A 546-nucleotide genomic window follows, 5' to 3' on the forward strand; every position below is an offset into this window, starting at 1 on the left:
TTTTCCGACGGAATTTCCGACGGATTTGTATTTTCCGACGGATATGTCCGTCGGAAATCCGTCGGAAAATTTTATAATATGTTAGTAATTGTCCGGGTTATTTAGAAGTAATCTAAAATGTTTACCGACGGAATTTCCGTCGGAAATCCGTCGGTAAACATTTTTTATTTTCTTCAAAAATATTAACCAGCTTTTATTTAAAAATAAAAATAGCATTTTTTTTCGACGGATTTCCGACGGAAATTCAGTCGGTAATAATATTTTAATTTTTTTCCTAATTTATAATATGAAAATATTTTTATTTTTAATTGACGGAAAATATTTACCGACGGATTTTTCCGTCGGAAATCCGTCGGAAAATCCGTCGGAAATTTTTTAAATAAAACTTATATCTACTTATTTACCGACGGATTTTCTGCCAAAAATCCGTCAGAAATTTAGTTGGTACAGGAAAAAAAAACCAAAAAACCAAAATATAAAATCCTAAAATATAAATATCCTGTAATTAAATACAAATATACAATACATAAATATGTCATAAATACC

This window comes from Cynara cardunculus, assembly GCF_001531365.2.
Source record: "Cynara cardunculus var. scolymus isolate 2C chromosome LG 14, CcrdV1, whole genome shotgun sequence".
NCBI classification, from domain to species: domain Eukaryota; kingdom Viridiplantae; phylum Streptophyta; class Magnoliopsida; order Asterales; family Asteraceae; genus Cynara; species Cynara cardunculus.